Below are 19,860 nucleotides of genomic sequence, written 5' to 3'. Positions count from 1 at the left end.
TGTAAAAACTATTCAACAAGACTGTTTCTCAACGCCAGTGCCTGGGATTAGGCACCATCTTCAGAAAAGCTCCAGAACCTGCGCTGCTCTCTCAGGCAGTAGTTAACGGGGAAGTGTTCCGGCCTTCAGAGTGGGGTCCCGCTAACACTTGGCTTTGTAGGAGGCTCTATCCTTGCCGCTTTAAGTAACCCAGTTAATGCTCATGTCTTGCAGCAATCCTAGGAAACCAGTTTGTCAGCTCATAGCATCATCTGTGGGGATTTGTTCCAGGGCCCCTGTGATGTTAAAAGGCTGTGTATGTTTAAACCTCATGCATAATAAAGCAGGGTAGCGCTTTCACAGGACCTGTGCATGCTCTCCTGCGTACTTCCAATCACCCCTCCACACACTCTTGCGCGCGCGCGTGCACACACACACACACACACACACACACACACACACACACACACACACACAAATACTATTATACCACCACAGGGAGTATGCCTTTAAGGCTCCACCCGTCCCTGTCTCTTCCTTGCTGTTTCCTGTCCACTAGGAGGCAAACAGTTTTCCTCCCCACATGCTCTGCTCCTGTTACGTTTTCCCCTCTACATGGGGCCACGTGACCAGACTGAGTCATCAGAAACCATGCACGAAAAACAAGCCCTTGTTTCCTCCTTTGCCTTTTGTTGTAGGTATTTTGTCCTGGCAATTCACAGGAAATGGCGCGTCTGCCAAGCGCTGACGGCAGACGCCGAAGGACAGCGTTCTAACCAGAGGCTGCTGTTCTGGACACTGGCTGGCCTCCACCTGATGCTGGTGGCTCCTTCCTCATGCGAAACATCAGTGAGACCTTGCTCGAGCTGTGACTGTGATCGAAGCAGCCCCGTCATCTTAGGGCACCGTATTTTATTCACGTTGACCTGTGATTGGTGCACTAATCCCTGGCTCCACATCTCCCCTGCTTCCCTCTGCTACCACAGCACAGCAAGTCCAACAGGACAATTTAAAATCAACGAATGATAGCTTTCTCCACAAGGAACATAGACCACTGTTGGTCAGCCGAGACAGCATGTCCCCGGAAACACCTGGCTGCCATGAATGCTCCCATAGCTTCCTGTAATGTTTCCATAATCCCATAAGCACCCACAGAGAGGAATTGACTACTGCTCTAGCGACACAGATTGCTGATCCCCAAACTTCCAGAGAACTCCTGGGTACAGGGACCTGCCTTTCACTGTGAGTCCTCATGGGAAGTAGGCTCCTTAGTCTTGCTGTGCCGAGCTCGTAGAACGTCATGCAGCAGGAGAAAGTTTGGTTGTAGAGGACACAGGGTTCAGGGGTCACAGGTGTGACTTGTGTACTCTGATCTGGATTCAAGTCCTAGCTTTCCTGATATCACACCCGCAACACTCTATACGCTGCAAAACGGGAAAGAAAGAACTAGAAGCTCCTTGTGCGGTTTAGATTGGTCCCCATGTCCCACATTCTGAGATTCTGTGTACTGTTCATAAATCCATCCATCTTTTGCTGTTGGAGATTGAACCCAGGGTCTGGCAATGCGCCAAGCACCACTCCACGTCTGAGCTACACCACCCCGGCCCGTTTTACTTTGTTTTATTAATTTCCCAAGACGTTTAAATTCTTTGAAAACTCGGGTATGGTGGCACATACCTGAAATCACACACAACTGGCAGAGGCCTAAGTGCTACAGCCAGTTCAAGTCCACCCAGTGCTACATCCTGCGCTCCAGGCTGCCAGGCCTGTGCCGTAAGAACCTGTGCAGAAAACACAGGGCTGAGGAGACCATGGGTAAAGTGCTTGTGTGGCATTGCATTGATCCCTAGCTGTGACGTATACCTCTGGCACGTTGGTGTGTATCAGTAATCCCATGGTGGGCTGGGAGGTGGAGACAGGAAGATCCCCTAGTCTAGCCTGTTGGCAAGCTCCGGGCTCAGTCTCAAAAAAAGGTGGATAAGCAGCAGAGGAAGACACCCAGCATTGTTATCTTTCCTCTGTATGAGCACATTCTGGCACAAGCACCTCCAAACACACACACACACACACACACACACACACACACACACACACACACAAGTCTTGCTCAGTTGTTCATGAACTTGTGATTCTCCATTGGCTTCCATAGTAGCTGGGTGAAAGGCTTGCATTACCACGTTGAGCTTCTGTTCCTTGCTGGCTGTTCACTCTCCAGGGCAAACCCTCTGCTCCAAGGAACGGCAGGTCCATGCTCGGGTGTCCGGGAGCGAACCACTCTTCAATCTCCACCTGAAGCTGTGCTGAGACTCCCTGAACCACGAGTCCTGTTTGTGTTTGGACTAGACTCAGCATCTCTCCACCACAGGGAGTCTTTTCTCCCTCTTGGCAGATGGGAAGAAACGAGGAGAGAGCTGCAGGGCCCTTCCATGGGCCAGGCTTCTCCGGTGCTCACCCTACGGAAACTCATTTTCAGACACGGCTAACTCTGTACTATTTATGACGTCTTTGTGTGTAGTGTATGTGGGAACACGGGTAGGCAACACATGTGGGCAGAGGCTGACACTGGAATCCTCCTCCTTATTCTAGTTAATTCAGAGATGGACAGAGTCTCTTACTGAACCACAGGCTGACTAGACTGACTGACCAGCAAGCTCTTGGATCTGTCTTTCTGCTCCTTAGCATCAGGGTTACAGTGCATGCTGCCTTGCCTGGCTTTTTACATGGGTGTGAGGATCTGAACTCTTCAGGCTTGCACACCAAGCACTATACCCCTGACCCCAAGTTGTTCTCTGACCTCCACATATGTGCCATGGAATGAATGAACACACACACATACACACACACACACATACACACACACATGCACACACATACACACACATCTACATGCATGAACACATGAGCCATATCCCCAGCCCCAATGATAGGCAGTCATTGCCATGTGTCTTGTGACACAGGGTTGTGCTATTTTGTAAAGGGAGGAACTGACTCTCAGGGAACCTGTTCTTGAGGGACATTTTTGTTTATTTTTCTGCAGAGTCATAAGCCGGCGCTCTGGGGCTCTGTGCATGAGGCTGGGAAAGGTAATCTTCACAGGAAATTAAAACCACAGCTAGCACCAGACTCTTATCGAAGAACCCAGAAGCCATCTGCTTCTCATCCCATCTTTAAACAGAAGCCTCTGAGGAGCTCTCTTCTCTGTCACAACGCCCGCTCTACCGGGGAGATGTCCTGTTGACTCAGCAACTTTCCCTCAATGCCGTGTGGTGTCAGCATGACACCCTTGTTCCCAGAGGACATCTCAAGACAAGGCTGGAACTTGCCATTTCAGACTCAAAGAGACCCAGAAAAAATCGCTTTTACACAGATTCGGGCACTGGTCGGACAAGGACAGACTCCATGTCTTAAACACCGGGACCTCAGGGACTCCATGCTGGAATGGAGTTAATGCGATCTGACAGTCTGCTGGGTTTTCTTTTCTTTTCTTTTCTTTTCTTTTCTTTTTTATTTTGCATTTCTTTCCTTGTCCAGGCACTCCTGGCCTAACCTGACTCAGGACGGAAACTGAAACTTACCTCAGGGATGTCTCTGCTTTACAAATGTGCCTGTCAAAACCACACTATCAATGGACCTTGGGTGCAAGCCCTTCCTAACCAAGTGGTTGTAGGAGCTGATGACTTTGAGCCAAGCCCTTTCAGAGCTGGATAAAAACCTCAGTCAGGTTTTTACGGACAAGCTTGACAGCCTGAGTTTGAACTGACCCCCACAAGTTGTTCTCTGACCTCCACATATATGCCATGGAGTGAACACACACACTCACACAGACACACACACACACTCACACACACACACAGACACACACATGTACATGCATGAACACAGAAGGTTGTGTGAGTACTAAATAATGTCATTTGAAAACCTCAATGAGATCATGTTTAACTTTTCTGTTTCCCAGGCCCAAAGAAGGCGATGTGGTACATGTGCCACAGGATGCATGTGCCAAAAAGAAGGGACATTTCTGAAGGGCCTATTATGTGCTCAACAACCTAAATCTCCTGACACATTTGCAAGGTAAATCATGTTCTCTATATGAAGAAACTGAGGCTCAGAGTCACGAGACTTGACTGACACTTGCTAGAGAGCATCCTTCAGGATCCCAGAGTCCTGAAATGCATTTTCCACTTTTCAAAGACAATAGATAACATTTATGTATGTATTTATTTATTTACTTATTGAGACCGTTTCTCTGTTTAGCCTTGTATAGAACTCACTCTGTGTGATTCCAACTCAAAGACCTGCCTGCCTCTGCCTCCTGAGTGCTGGGATTAAAGGCACGAGCCACCACCATTCAGCTTGATGGCATTTATCTCAATGGCAACATTTTTGCTTTAAATGTGCATTAAGAAAAGACAGGAGGTGGATGCTGGCAGATGCCTCAGCTGGTAAAGTGCTTCCTGTGCACACACAAGAGGAGTTGAGTCTGGATCTCTAGTATCCCCTGAAAAAGCCAGGCCCAGTAGCCTGCACCAGCAATCTAAGGGTAGGGGAGGCTACGGCAGGAGGATCGCTGGAAGTCATTGATCAGACAGTCTAGCTGAACCAGTGAGTGCCGGGCCCAGTGAGAGACCCTGTCTCAAAAAGCAAGTCGGAGCCTGATTGACGCAGACACCCTACATCATCCTCTCACTTCCACACACACACACACACACACACACACACACACAGACATACACACAGACATACACACTCACACACACACAAACACACATACATACACACACATACACACAGACATACACACAGACATACACACTCACATACACACACATACACACAGACATACACACAGACATACACACTCACATACACATACACATACACAGACATACACACTCACACACACACAAACACACATACATACACACATACATACACATACACACAGACATACACACAGACATACACACTCACACACACACAAACACACGTACACTCACATACTCTCTCTCTCACATATACATACTAACTTGACCGAGAGTTCAAGGATAGCCAAAACTGCACAGACTCTGTCTCTAAGAAAGAAAAGAAAGCAGGCAAACAAACCAAGGGACCTGTGACCACTCACCTGAGCTGAAACTCCTAAGCAAGCAGAGCAACTTAATTAGAAGAAACAATGGGTAGAGAAAATAGCAGTCATGTTTACTGATTGTTACCAAGCTTCCGGAAAATCCCTCCTTTAACCCCCTCACTGCTCCTGCAGCCACATGACCGTTGGCCCGTTTTACAAAGGAGGTCTGGAGAGGCTTGACAACCTGCTCAAGACTTCTCTGCTTGGGAAGCGGCTGAGCTGGGATTCAAACCTTTAAACTGGTGAGGAGGGGGGAGGGGCTGCAGAAACAGCAAGCTGCACTGCGTAACCTCCATGCGGTCCTTCCCTGTCCCTTGGAGGTAGATTTTAGGATGTCTCACATCCTTGCCTCACAGTTCCACCCCACTGGCCACGGCCTCTCTTGCTGTATTATCATAGACTGGAACTTTGGGTGGTCCTGAGACGGTGCTGCCCTCTGATTTTCATTGCTTCCCAGTGAGATTGATAACCGCTTAAAAATACACCGGGTGGGGGCTGAGAGGGTAGGAGACTGTGTGCAGTGTCTTGAGTTTGATTCCGGCACCACTCAAAATGAGAAAAAAGAAAAAAAAATATCATCAAAAAAATAAACTCAAAACCAAAAAAAAAAAATAAAATAAAATAAAATAAAATAAACAAACCTGACTATGCACAGCACATATGTGTAAATAGCTGTTGTAACACACTAGCCCAACTAGTGTGTCATCTCTGGGTTAGTAAGATGGGGGTCATGGGGAAACAGCTGACGAAGGCACAGGGGGCCTTTATTTCTTACACAGCCATCTTAGGGTAAAATGTTTATAAGAAAAGCAAGTACCCGAATAATATTTGGTGAAGGGGGAACACGGGGTCTTTATGCCTCCAACACTCTGATGGTCATCTTAGTGTAAGATGTTTATAAGAAAGGTAAGTACCCGAATGCAATGATTCCTGCCCGTGATCCCATCTGATCCCCGGGAAGCGGAGGCAGCAGGAGCAGGAATCCAAAGCCAGCCTTGCCTAAGTAGCAAGCTTAAGGCCACCGTGTACCTGAGACTGTCTCAAAACAACAAGAAAGAGGAGAAAAAGGCAGGCAAGGTAAAAGAAAACAAGCCCGTCCAAGCAAATCAGGACCAAACATCCCAGAAGCATTAAACAACAACGCCTCCTACTCTATCTGTGACGTGTTTCCTTTGAAGCTGATCCTAGGACAATGCGAGAGACATAGAAAGGGCTAAGAGATGTGTGGTCTCCTGCTAGGGAGAGGGAGATCAGCTAAGGCTTAGAGTGCTGAACTCACTTTAAGGACTGGGGAAATTAACTTCCCCAAAGACCCAGAGCCTTAAGTGTGGTAGCTAAACACTCTATTACTGAGCTACAGGGCCAGCCCTGCCCTGGGTTCTTCTTTAACCAAATAGTTGGGAATCTCAGATACTTATAACTCGGGCTTTGGTTTCTTCTTTTCTCTGTGCCTCACTTTCCTTGGTTGTAAAATATCAGCGAGTACTTTGGACATTGCCGCAGGGTTCAATGATTAATAGGTACAAGGCTTCAAATGACCTTTGGCTCCCTATTAAAAGCACAGCTCCCTCCAGATCCTGGGTGTGGCTCCCAGAGTCAGCCTATTATGGGACAAGTTCCCATGGGAAGGGCCTCTGACTCCTGCAGTTGTTCTTGATCCCCTAAATTGGAGGAGGGGTAGGGTGTGGGGGCAGCTGCAGTTCCTTGCTGACTCTCTGTAGGGACTTGACTGTCAGTTCAGGGGCAAAGGACTGTACCCCCATTGTATGCTTTCCCAAGTTAAAGATTAGCAATCTTGGTGAACCCCAGGTGTAATCTATAATTACTTAAGATAAAGGATTTTTGGCCTGGGGTGAAACATCCTTTGGATCCTGTGCAATCCCATTCATCGGAGGAAGGTGCTCACCCACAGACCAGGCAGCAAAACGCTAATCAGAAAAGTATAATATAAAAGCCAAGATGTGTGCGCTTGATTGCTCCCCTCCCCCACCTTGGCACAACTCTAATTAAATAGTCACTAAGAATTGGGGTGAGGGGGACCAGTTACCACAACAAATAGAAAAGTAGACTCCAAACAGGGCGCTAACCCCGATAACAGCAGTGACCTCCTGAGCCATGACAAGAAGCAAGCGTGCAAACCGCTGAGCCCACTCCACTCCAAGATCCTGAAGGCTGCTAGTTTCTAGTCTCTGTGGGGAAGATGTTCCTCTCAACAGCCAACCAACCCACCTCTGAATCTGCAGTAGTGGAAAGGTCTCAGGAAGCAGTGTGCAGGAGCCAAGCCCCACCAGCTTCCTCCCAAGTGTTTGTGTGCGGGTTTTGTTTGAGATACAGTCTCACTCTATAGTTCTGGCTGTCCTGGAACTCACTCTATAGACCAGGATGGCCTTGAACTCACAAAAATCTGCCTGCCTTTGCCTCCTGAGTGCTGATATTTAAGGGGATGGGCCACCAAGCTTGGCTGTTTATTTGTTTTAAGTAGTGTCAGTCTGCGACCCAGACTGGTCTCAGACTAAAAGTGATCCTCCTGCCTCAGCATCTTGAATGCTGAGATTATAGATGTGAGCAACTAAGCATCCCACTCACCCCCCCATAGGGTCTCACCCCTCTCGAGTTAATCTCAAATTTGCTAAACAGTTGTAGTTGAGGACAACCTTGAACTTCTTATCCCCCTGCCTCTACTCCTTGGTGCTAGGATCACAGGTGTACGTGCACCACCACGTCTGGTTTATGAGATGCTAATGATGTGTGTGTGCTGTGCACACTCTCTTCTGACGGAGTTGTACCCTCAGCACGTGCACCACCCTGACCCTCCCTATCTTACTATACAGTCCAGGCCGGATAGAACCATACTCCATGCTGACTTCCAACTTATAATTCTCCTGCCTCCGCTTCGGGAATACTGAGATTACAGCCATTCACCATCCCACACAGCAGAATTTTTAATTACAGTTTTTAAATTACTTGATTTACTCGGGGACTGCACACAGCATCGTGGCAAATGTGTGGAAGGCAGAGGGTAACTTGCTGGAGTCAGTTCTCCCACTATGTAGGGCCTGGGGATCGGATTCCACCCTTCCACTTGCTGAGCCATCTCACCAGCCCTGTTTTTTTTTTTTTTTTTTGGTTTTTTTTTTTTTTTTGTTTTTCTCCTTCAATATTTTGACTCTACTTTTCTATTTGTTGTGGGAGCTGGGCCCCCTCACCCCAGTTCTCAGTGACTAGAAACATTCTTGCTTAAACTGACAGATGAGGCCCCTGAAAACCAGGGTGCTACAAGATTTGCCCAGAGGCATCCATGAGGCTAGCAGACAGTGGCTGCTGCTCATATGAACAGCACCGTGTGGGGTCTACTCACTGAGTCTGTTTCCCATGCTTGAAATCTTCTCGGTGCTGCCTTTGTGGGATGCATAAGTTTGGGTGAGCTCTTAGGATGTCTGCCCCTTTGTTGTTCATGAGTTACTGCCACGTAATGAGGCTGGGTCTGGGCCCTTTGAAGGTTTGCTTCTCTGGCTACTAGCTCAGCTTGGAAGCCTTCCTCGAGCTTGTCCCCAGGTCACAATGTCCACGCTCTTGTGTCTGTTCTTTGAGCCTGGCTCGCAGCCCCTGGGAGACTGATGTACGCAGGGCCGGGGCAGGCTGCCAGGTGTACGTTGTGCGTTCAGGCAGTAATTTGCACAAACACTTCTCAGTATGTTCATTTCCAGCCTGTCCCCACAAAGGAGCTCGGACTGCAGAGCCAGCGGAGAGCTATTTACAGCTGTGGACTAGGAGAGGGGAGGCTGCCTTTGTTCCTGCTTGGGAACAGGCCTGCCTGTGCCGTGGTGCCTTGCTCTTTTGGCTGGCATTCCGCCAATATTGTCCCCAAGGCACTTTAAGGTCTTAAAAGCTCTTGGTACAAGGCCAGGACTGGCTGGTTCCCGCATGGAACCTGGGCTCAACGGTGGAAGAAGATGGGTTGCCACGCACTGTGCAGCGCTAATGAATCACCTCATCACCTTAACCAGAGCCCCACTGTGGTCCCCAGTGGATCTCCGGGTCCAGTTCAAACTCATAAGGGGTCACCTGAATGGTGGCTGTTCCTTCCTGAGCTCTCCTGCCTCTGTCCCACCAAGAGCCTCTCCATTTCTGGTTTTACAAGGAGAAATTGTTCATCAGTGGGAAACTACACCCTGCCTAGATAAACGCCTGCCTTTGGGTCATCCGAGTCCAGCCTTGTTCCTTGCATTCGAGCCAGTTTGTTTTCTCTTAAAATTCCTTGCAAGTTGCAGGAAACTGATAGATAAGCAAGTTCTGCCCCATCAGGACCATTTCTGCCTCCACTTGTGATCCACGCCTTCATTTCTTTTTGTGTACGGCTGTGCTGTATTTGCCTTTTCCTTTGAACTCGTAACATCTGCTTGTTAAACCCAATGACAAGTATTTGCTTTTTCCCCATTTCACAAGAGCCGTGACTTTTCCACCCTTCCCCCACCACTTATTTTTCTGTTGTGCGCATACGCACTTGTGAGAATGCACATGTAACATACATGGAGGGTGGGGCAAAGGTCAACTTTGAGTGGGATTACTTAGGAACATTCGGCCTTGTTTTAGAGATACAGTCTCTTATGGGAACTTGCCAGTCAGGTTACACTGGTGACCGGTGAACACTGGAGTTCCTCCTGGCTCCACACCTCCCCAGTGCAGGGGGCACCAGAGCAACACCAAGCTCTCTCTCTCCCTCTCTCTCTCTCTCTCTCTCTCTCTCTCTCTCTCTCTCTCTCTCTCCCTCCCTCTCTCTCTCTCTCTCTCTCTCTCTTTCTCTCTCTCTCTCTCTCTCTCACTGTGAATGTCGGTGCTAGTGTTTGCATCAGAAGAACAACCTCAGGTGTCAGTCCTTGACTTCCAACTTCTTTAGAGTCAGAGTCTCTTTGTTGTTACTGTGTTGCTGTTGTTGCTGGTGGTGGTGGTTGTTGCTGGTGGTGGTGGTGGTGTTTATTGCTGCTGGTGGTGGTTGTTTACATGCTCACCAGGCTAGCTGGCTGGCAGCCTTCTGGGATTATCCTGACTTCATCTCCCAGCTCCTCCAAGCAACAGTACTGGGATGCTTCTGATTTTCACATGTCATGCATCTGACTTTTGCATGGGTTACAGGGATTTGAACTCAGGTCCTCACCTTGTATGACAAGTACTTGTATCAGTGGATACAAGTACTTGTCATGTCAGTCCAAATAAAGAGGTTCTAAAGCACAGTAGACCCAGGTTTGAAGGATTTTGTGTAGCCAAGGGACTCTGCTGTCAGCATGCTGCCCCTCTGTGATGTCAGCATCTAATGAAGGGGCTGGCAGAAGGCAATGGGACTTCTGGGAATTGACAGATTGGTAAGGCAGGGATTGGTCAGGATTTTCAGAGGTCAAAAAAGCTGGTTTGAGAGTGGTCTATCAGCTGGTGGTTCTATCAAAGCTCAAATTCTGATGGGTAAACTTGTCTGTTTTGCAAAGCTCTCCAGGGCGTGCCCATGTTAAAAGTGTGAGGACGACCTTGCTCAGGAGTCAAAGTAGCATGTTCCAGTAGGAAAAGTAGAGTACAGTCTCAAGAACATATCCAAATATTACAAAGTACAGTCAGTTATCCATCTATCCATCCACACATTCATCAATCTGTTTCAACAAAACAGCAAGTTGAACCCATTCATCCATCCATCCATCCATCCATCCATCCATCCATCCATCCATCCATATATCTACCCACCCAACCATCCAACATCCAACAATGTGCCTCAAGACAGAAATTATGGCTCTCTCTAGGTTTGTTCAGCATCTTACATAGTTGTTTCCCCTCCCAGAGCAAGGACAGGGAGACTTTTAGGACTCCAGGAAGCCAAGGAAACTTACAAGCCTATGAAAATAAGGAGACTCATAAAGACTCTCCCCAGGGTTATAAAAGCAATAAACAATTACTGAGAAGATGGTGGTGAAGCTGCTTGCAATCCAGGCAGGGAGCTCCTGGGTGGGGCTTCTATGAGTGTCACCAAGGCTGGGGTGGGACTAGCTGCTTCTGAGCTACTCACCTTGTGTAGACAATCCTAGAAAACGAATTAGTTCACCAAGATTGACCTGGGCCGAATGCTTTCTTTGGTCTCTTGTTGGGTATTCCAACGTGTCTCCAAGGAACAGTCACACGGTACCTTTAAAATGGTGAATCTCAACCAGGAATAGATTTGTTCCCCGCAGAACATTCGGTGACAGAGAGGTTGTGGTTGTCACCGCTTGCGTGGAGGTATGGCTACCGACATCTCAGAGAGAAGCATTAAAGGAGATGACTGTTCCCTCCTATGAAGCTAGCAGTGTTGAGGCTGCAAACCTGATTTACACAGTGATTTCCTCGTGGGCAGAAACTGTCCTGGAGTCGCCTGTATTCCAAGGTCACAGACAAGTTACTGACCTATGCAGGACCAGGAAATAGTGACATAGAACACAACTTCATGGGCCAGCAATATGGCTTGGAGGGTGAAAAGGCTTTCTGTCAAGCCTTGGTGGCCCAGAACACACATGGAGGAGAGAACCAACTCCCACAAGTTGTCCTCTGACCCCATCTAAGCATGTGGCCTGTAACTAGACGCATGCGCACAACGATCAACCAACCAACCCTAAATATAAATAAAGTAATCACAACTTCAATTTAGAAAGACAAACCCAGTTGAAAAGCAGACAAAGGGGACATGAGGGGCATCAAGGTGACTTGGTGGGTAAGGGCTTTTGCCACCAAGCCTGATGACCAGAGCTTGATCTCCAGAACCCACATGGAGGAATTTGTCTTCTGACCTCCACAAGCACACTGCAATACACATGCGACCCATAATAAATTAATGTAATAATTGTTTTTGTTTTATTGAAACTTTAATCAGATTAGCCCAGGCTGGCCTTCAGCTCTCTATTAGTCCAGTCTGGGTTTGAGTTCAGGACTCTACCTCCCAAGAACTGGGATTAAACAGGTACCCCACCATGCTGAGTCTATAAAAAAATTTTAAGTATAAAAGGGACTTGAAGAAACATTAATGAACAGCAAGCACAGGAGCAGCTGATACTCAGCATCGGTTACCAAAATATAGGTCAAAACAACAATGTAGCAATGTTGCACGCCCAGACAGGCTTGGGTTACAAAGCAGAAAACAGTAATTTACTGAGGACATGTGGACACTGGGGCCCTCACACACTGCAGGTGGGAATGTAAACTGTGTTGCCCAAGTCCTCAGGTTCAACAGGGAGTCAGCCCCAGACTGTCAGTCTGGCTCCTGGGTATATTATACTGGAAGCAGGTTTCTTTTTTTTTCCCTGCATGTCTAGTGTGCGTGTCTAGCATGGTGTGGCAGTGGCGGCGGCATTGGCGGCGGCGTTGGTGTGTGTATGAGCCTTACATGGATGGGCGCCTTTTTGCCAGCCAGTTTGTTCCACTCGTCTGTGTTTGTCCAAGAATGACAGTGGCCAGCAAGGATTTCTGCCTGGCTTCTTAGAAAGGCTCTGGGGATCCAAATTCCAGTCCTCATGCTTGCAAGCAGAGCATTTTCCCTGAAAAGCCATCTCCCCAGCAGGGACCTTCCCTCCTTTTAAAGACAGGGTCTCCACATACCCCAGGTGGGCTTCAGGCTCATGTGTAGCTGTGGATGACTTTAAAGCCAGAGCATCGTACATGCTAGGCAAGCGCTGTACCAAATGAGCTGCATCCATGGCTCAAAAGCAGGTCTTCAAGCCATGACCCGCACATGTATGTTCACAGAAGGCAAGATTTCTACCACCTTCCCATACCTGTTTGGTTGACTGATAAATGCAGGAGCAAGTCATGATCAACCTATATAATGGAATTCCTCAAATAGGAAGAAGTACTGTAGTCACGGAGAAGCTAAACCCTACAGGTCACAGAGAGTTCGGGTCTATCAGTAGGAAGTACTCAGGACAGGCAAATCTGCAGAGACCGGAGCCAAAGCGTGAGGAGTGACACTTAACCTTCCTCCCAGGGTGATGGAGATGGCTTAGAGCTAGGTTCCATTACAGCAGCATTGTGAATATGGTTAATGTCATGGAATGTTATCCTATAAAGTTGTTTAAACACTCAGTTTAGTGCTTTGTCTGTTTTCTCACAATGAAAATGCAGAGTTGGACTAGATGCTGGCTGGCCCTGGAGAGATGGCTCAGTGGTTAAGAGCACTTGCTGTTCTGGCAGAGGGCCTGGGTTTGGTTCTCAGCACCCACATGTCTACTTACAACTGTCCATCCAGGGTACCTGGTGCCTTCTTTTGACCTGCTCAGGGACCAGGCACGTATATTATATACATATATACAGGCAGGCAAAAGCAGTCATACACACAAGATACAAATAATTCTCCTTTTCTTTAAACGACTTATTTATTTTTATTTTACGTGCATTGGTGCTTTGCCTGCATGTATGTTGGTGTGAGGGTGTCGGAGCCCCTGAAGCTGGAGTTACAGAGACCTGTTACCTACCGTGTGGATACAGGAGTTGAACCCAGGTTCTCTGGAAAAGCAGACAGTGCTCTTAATTGATGCGCCATCTGTCCAGCCCCATAGATAATTTTTATAAATGCAGAGATTCATTCAGCAGTGTCTCTTGCTGCTAGAAACCGGGCAGTGCATTTGGGAGGAGGGCACAAGAAAGGCTGGTGTAAGCCCTGCTTGTTAGGGAGTTAATGAAGGGAAGAAAACCAGGCAGCAGTGAAGAAGCCAAGAGAGACTGGTATTGGGGAGGAGGGGAAAATGGGTTTCTGGCTCGAAGTAGAGAAGGGTTAAAAGAACATTTCCATAAAGGTGCCAGAGTCTATAACTGAGCACATGGAGTCTGAGGCTGGAGGACTGTCATGAGTTTGAGATCAGCCTGAGCTACATATCAAATACAAGGCTAGCCTGGGCTACATAGAGAGGTCCAGGCTAGCCAAAGCTAATAGTAAAGCCTTGCCTCAAAATATTAATGGGTGGGGGAAAGGAAGTGAGAGGAGGGGAGGGGAGGGAAGGGCATGGGAGGGGATGGAAGGAGAGAAGAAGAGAAGATGGGAGGGGAGGAGAAGAAAAGGAAAAGAAAACAAGATGGATCTTGAAGCAGCCTTTAAAGGACATTTTGCCCTTGGAATTGGAATTACTGAGGGAATGTGTAATTGGAGGCCAGTCTTTAAGAGCTTAGCATGTTGTGTTAGAGGACAAGAGGACAGTCAGGCACGGGAGGAGGAGCTGGAGCTCAGAGAACCCCATCAGGCACGGCGGTGCGGTGCGTGGGGCTATCGATCCATTCTGCTGAGCGCTTTTGCAGGCCCTGGGCTGCCCAGCTGTCACTTATGAGGGTTTTGTGCCAGGGGACAGGCAAGCAGAGGGGGAAGGAGATGAGAGAGATGGTGGCTACATAAATTAAGCCCCGACTGTTTATAAGGGATTGGAACACAAGGTCCCAGTGAATCCTCCCCCTAAGCAAGTCAAGTCACTTCTACTGTCCTCCCAACTCAGAGGCCACTGTTGTTTCTAACACCTCACTAAGGACAGGTAAGGAGGGTCTGAGAGATCAGAGTGGCTGATATCCACGTGGCAGGTCACAGGTCTCCGTAAGACACACCTCCACACCCTCAGCCAGTACAGATGATAGCTCTCACTCCTGTTTTGTGGTCCCAGAAGCCTCTGGAAGCTCAGAAGGTCTGAGCCTCTGCCATTGGCAACTCCAGGGACATATCAATAATGGATACACACTGAGCTTTGCCTTGCTCCAGCAGGAGCCGCTGACTGGGTTCCTCTTCTGGCCTCCTGGACACATGTGAACGGGGCTGCCCCCTCTCAGGACTTCCTTCTATCGGATTTCCCCCCCTACTTTCGTTAAGACTGATGAGCCATCTGAAGTGCTAAGAAGGTGATTCATCTTCTTAAAAATTTTAAATACATTTATTTATCTGTGTGTATGCACCATGGTATTCTCGTGGAAGCTGGAGGGCCAGTTTTTAGGAGTTGTTTCTCCCCTTTGCCGTATAGACCCTGGGGATGGAACTCAGGTCATTGGTGATGAGTCCTTCCACCCAGTCACCTTACTGGCCCCTAACTACCCAGTCTCTTGTGTATTTGTGTTTTTAAAATAAGACCACCCTCCCCGTGTTGTTCCAGTGACTGTATTTTATACGTCTCTGAGACCTTTCTAGGCTTGGGGCCCAAATCTACCTTATTCTAAAAAGTCATTTCCTTTCTCCACTGGAGCACACCAGGATGCTGCCCCTTCCCACATTGGGATGCCAAGTGGGTGCTCCTCAGTCATCTGCATACATGTGGAGACATTGCCGGAGCAGATCCCCTGAAGCCGGGCTGCTGGGTCTCCATGGAGTGTTAATTGTATGAGAGAGACTCACCTCTTTCTGAGAAAGTCTCTCAAACAAGATAGTCTTTAAAATTGCATCTGGGGCTCAGCAAGCAGGTAAAGACACCTGCTAACGATGAGCTGTCTGAAGTGCTAAGAAGGTGGGTCCATCCTGTGGACCCACCGATTATGAAAGAATCAACCCTAAAAGAGTTTTTCTCTGACCTGAACACGCACATTATGGCGTGCACAAACCCCTTCTAAGCAGAGAAACAGATGCAATCAATTTCAAGCACCTTCCCCTTGAGCGTCTCTTAGGCCTCTGTGGGGACAGGTGTGATGCTCTCAGACCAGACTTCTCATCCCCAAGGTCTATAAAGTGGGAATCCTAATGGTACTCTGTGAACGCAGAGCTCTCCTGACAGAACAGGAACTAAAGGGAGACGGATGTTGAGAGGCTTACCTGCAGAGCACCCCCCACCTTCCCATCAGGGAGAAACCACAACAAGGAGCTGGTACGATGGGGGTGTGCTTAGCTCAAACACCAGCCATGTGTGAAGCCACACTAGGCCAGCTGTTCCCAATGAGGAAGGAAGATTTTTATCCTCTACCAGATATTGAATCATCTGGAGATTGTGTGTGTGTGTGTGTGTGTTTGTGTGGTGTATGTGTGGTGTGTGTGTATGTATGGTGTACTGTGGTCTGGTGTGTATGTGTATGGTGTGTGTCTGAAATGTGTGTATGTGTGGTGTGGTATGTGTGGTGGGGTATGTCTGTGAAGTGTGTATGTGTGGTGTACTGTGGTGTGGTATGTATGTGTGTGGTGTGTGTGTGTGTGGTATGTGTGTGGTGTGTGTGTGTGGTGTTGTGTGTGTGTGTGTGTGTGGGGTGTGGAGGCCAGACGTCATCATTAGGTGTCTTACTGCTACTAACCTTATTCTTCGTGACAGGGTCTCTCACTGAACCTGGAGCTCATCCTTTCGGCAAGACTGGCTCTCTAAGGATATCCATGTCTCCACTCCCCAGCTGCCTAGCCTGGCTTTTAGGTGGCTGCTGGGGACCCAGACTCATGCTTACACACCAGACATTATGCCCATCTCCCTATCCTAATGGGAGGTATTTTCTTGTCTATCACCTGAAGTAATATTAGTGTGAAATGCAACGAAGATGATAAAAAACTCACAGCCGAGAATCACCCATCTCAAAGCCAGTGGGGTTAGGAATAAGAACCCCCAATGTAAGTTCCTCCGTACTGATGCCTCCCCCTACAGATGCCCACTCACCCTGCAGGCTCGAGAGAAGGGACGAAGGCTCAGACAAGTCAGTGATTGTGGACATTGCTCCAGGCAGAAGTGGCCAATAGATAGCTGGCCCTAGGTTCCAAGCAGGTAAGGTCTGTGGTCCACTGCACATACTGCTCTGGTTTGCCTGCAATTCTCACTTTCCTCCCACGGCCTGGGTTTGTCTGTTGCCGTTGTCCTGGTGGACAACCTGCAACACAGGCTCCTGGCTACACCCAGAAGCACTGCCGACATACTGCCCATTTCAAACGACTCTTTGGAGGGCATGGTTTCCAGATAGGGCTTCTCTGTATAGCTCTGGCTATCCTAGAGCTTGTCCTGTAGACCAGGCTGGCCTCGACTCACAGAGATCTACCTGGGATTACAGGCGTGTGGCACTGCTACCCAGCTTGAATTGACTTTGTAGTTGAAATTGTGACCACGGTTTCTACTTATTCGCTGTGCTATACTTTGAGGATCAAATTATTTCACTCTGCGGATAACAGAGAGAAAAGGACTCCCCCAAAGGTTGGGGGATATAACACTGCTGTTAGGGTGCCTGCCTAGCCCGGAGCGAGCCCTTTGCCCTGGCCTCAGCCCTGCATGGAAGCAGCCTGTGATGAGGTGGTAAACTCACACAATCCCAGCATTCAGGGGGTGAAGGCAGAAGGATCAGAAGTTCAAGGTCACCTTCTACTATGCAGTGAGGTGGAGGCCACCCTGTCCTACGAGCGACTGCCAAGAAAGAAAGAAAAGAAAAGAAAATCTTCCCAGGATCACACACCAAGAAGCAGATGGAAACCATCACTCTATTCTCTACGTTTTCACCTTGAACTCAGCTCTTGGCTCTCCCTTGACAGACCACAGCTCCCCTCCAGCTGAGAGCTGGACAGAAGAAGTGGGGAGGAGAGTTGGTACCCCAGATTCTCCCATCTCTGGGGGTCTGGTCACTACTGCTTGAGGATCACTAAATGGTCCCAGAAAAGCACCCATGTGCCAGGAAAGGGTGCAGGATCTAACAGGGTCAAGCCATTGCAGCAGAGAATGGGAACCAGAGAGGATGAGCACAGGCAGAAAGGAAAGGGGTGCTCCTTCCTCAGGCACCCCTTCCTGGAGCAAACACAGTCATGCAGCTGAGCTCCTCACAGTGGTTCTAGCCGACTGTAACTGATAGCATACACTCTCCTGGGCTGCTCTGGATTTTGGCAAGCTTTGCACAGCAGCAGACACAAGGCAGAAAGAAACCCTTAAGCCCCCAGGAATGGCTTCCACCAGAGCCTTTGACATGTCGAAAGACGTTCTACAAGCTCTGCTCCTTCTGGGCTGACTTTCTAGTGTTGCTGTGTCCCATGATCGGTGGACTTGGTGCCCAGAATTGTCCACTGAACACATGAAGACTGGACCTAGTGTTGCGGAGACCCAGTGACCCTATAGGAACTGCACTGGTTTTGTCAGTGACTCGCTGGGTGACCTTGAGCCAGTCCCTTTCTCTCTTTGTGCTTCAGGTTGTTCAAGTACCAAACAAATGGTCAGTTTTAATGTAGACGCTCTTTTACATCGTAGGATTGCAGAAACGGTCATTTGTCTCTCCCAGAGCTGTCCTCTGGCCTCCAGGAAACACATCTCTCCCCATCTCACTGGCCAAAATTCAATGCTTCCCTCTCTCCTAATCTGCCCCCACCAAACCTCCTTGGGCTAGTATGAGGGAGGCACACAGCTCAGCCAACAGTGTCCCTAGACCAGTGGACAAGCCCAGCAGCATTCTCCTCTTGGCCTAATGCCCAGGGGATTCCATCAGGCAATACCCACAGGAGGTGATGAGGGCAGACCCAAGAAACAAACAGGGACCCTTGGAAGTGGGCCAGCAGCTCTTCTCTATGTTGGTAGCCCTTTGTCCAGGAGGAGGGAGACCTGTGTCGGTAGGGTAACAGCGAATAGCAGCCTTTTATATTTGTGTTGGGGGTGGGGGTGGAAGGGAGTGCCTGCTGGCCCTGCAGTGCCAAGGCCATCTGTGTTCTTAGAGTTTGGAGGCTCCTGAGAGAAGCCCTAGGCCTGGGAAGGAGAGGCTTCTAAAAACCTTTTGGGGGGCGGGGGTATGGCCTTTCCTTTGGGTGGGAAAGAGTCTTTGTAGGGATAGAAGAGAAGCCATCTGTCCCCAGAATCCAGAACCTAGTTTCTGGGATGAACATTCAGGTGATTTGGCCTGGGATGTCCTTGTTGAAGGGAGGGTCTTACTCTCCAGGACTTCCACAGTCGGGGAGGGATAGGATCCTTATATACTGAGCTGTAACCTCAACATTCCAAGGAGACAAAAAACGAGAGAGAAGCAAGAGACCCTAACTTGGATTTTTAAGAAAGGGATGAGATGTGGGGGGGGGGGGTGTCTAGAAATTTGCGGAGGCAGGACTTTGGGGGTTGGGGGTGGCATTCTATTCCAAGGGCTAAACAAGGGATGGGTTTCTCCCTCCAGCCAGCGGCCAGGACGGACGGCCCAATTCCTGAAGGTTACAGGAAGCTGTTTTGCTTTCTGGGGCCTGGGAAGTGGAAGACCCTTTCCTTTCGGAGCAGGAGCCCGCGTCCTGGTTAGATGGAGGGCCCGGATTCTAGAGGAAGATGCCTGTCTCTGGCTTCCCGGGTGCAACGCTTCCTTCAGAAGGACCCGCCACGCGCGTCCAGATGCGTCGCACTTACCTCCAGGCCCGGGCCGCGATCTACAGGCTGTGATCCGCGGGTCCGACTTGCGCGATCACCTTCCTCCGATGCTCCCGGCTGCGCCTGGCGTCTGCTCGGCTTCCCCCAGCGACTCGCCTGGCTCCTAAGCTTCGCCGAGCTGTCCTGGCCAATCAGCACCACAGCCTCTGGCCCTTGCTTGCGCCTCAGCCAATGAGAGCACCCGCCATGGGCCACCGCCCCCGGGGGGAGGGGGAGGGCGGGGCGGGGGCAGAGTCCGACCTCCGCGGATAGGATGCACCCGGGGGTCTTGGAGGAGGGCCGCGAGGGCCGGAGCTAGGGGCTGGGGGAGAGGCAGCCGGAGGATCCCCCAGCAAGTCAGATGGGGGCTAAAAGTCGTCTCCTTACAGGCGGGAGAGACTTTACAATCTAACGCGAATCTTCTTTGTACCTCCACTTCACATCACTGTTTAAAGATCCTGGGTA

The 19,860-nt window shown here is 49.2% G+C and overlaps 1 protein-coding gene across 1 annotated transcript in view; it reads right to left on the bottom strand.

The window, feature by feature from the left end:
* ABAT (4-aminobutyrate aminotransferase) overlaps positions 1-19,484 on the bottom strand; it is an 88,332-nt gene extending 68,848 nt beyond the window's left edge. The window contains exon 1 of the mRNA XM_080942064.1: positions 19,396-19,484. The gene's annotated coding sequence lies outside the window, so the exon portion shown is untranslated. The remainder of the gene's footprint in view (positions 1-19,395) is intronic.
* Between the last annotated feature and the right edge of the window lie 376 nt (positions 19,485-19,860).

This window comes from Micromys minutus, assembly GCF_963924665.1.
Source record: "Micromys minutus genome assembly, chromosome: 31".
In the NCBI taxonomy this organism is placed as follows: domain Eukaryota; kingdom Metazoa; phylum Chordata; class Mammalia; order Rodentia; family Muridae; genus Micromys; species Micromys minutus.
Note: the sequence above shows the minus strand (reverse complement) of the source record. Positions and strands in the feature narration are given on the sequence as shown.